Genomic DNA, 624 nt, shown 5'->3' with positions numbered 1-624 from the left:
ATTTGCAGGTAAATGGATGGAACTAGAAACTGTTATACTAAGTGAAGTAACACAGACTCAGAAAAAAAAAAATCGACATATGTTCTCCCTCATATGTGGATCCTAGAACCAAATCCTGATAAGTGAGTATGTATCTAGAAATAACTAAAAGAACCAGGATAATGGAAAGGAATCAGGGAGGTAAAGGGAAAGAACCTGAAAGAGAAGAACAGTAGGGAGCAGGCATTAATAAGGGAGACATAGATAAAAATTGGGTTAGTTTAAGGGAGGGGGGGAAGGGTATACAAGGAATCTAGGGGATAAATGGAAAGAAGGAGCTCAAGAGAGGTAGGACCATAGGAGAAGGGTATTATTAAGGGAGAAAGGGGGAAATGGGGGCACCTTAATTAGGGAAACCATAATGGGGGGGTGAGACAATGCAAGAGATAAATAATGCCTAGATAGTTTTAAAAACCCGAGGGAACCATATTATCCCAACAATCTACTGACAAATTATACATACCAGATCAAGAGATATATGTCCAGGTAAGGTTTATCTGAGAACAATTGGTCTTTGCCAAAGATTTAGCTACATGGCACACAGTAATTAAAAATACCAGACTGGTGGAACTAACCTTGGCTGTT

Source organism: Nannospalax galili, unplaced genomic scaffold, assembly GCF_000622305.1.
Source record: "Nannospalax galili isolate Female #2095 unplaced genomic scaffold, S.galili_v1.0 scaffold381, whole genome shotgun sequence".
Classification (NCBI taxonomy): Eukaryota; Metazoa; Chordata; class Mammalia; order Rodentia; family Spalacidae; genus Nannospalax; species Nannospalax galili.
This window is presented reverse-complemented; position numbering follows the sequence as displayed.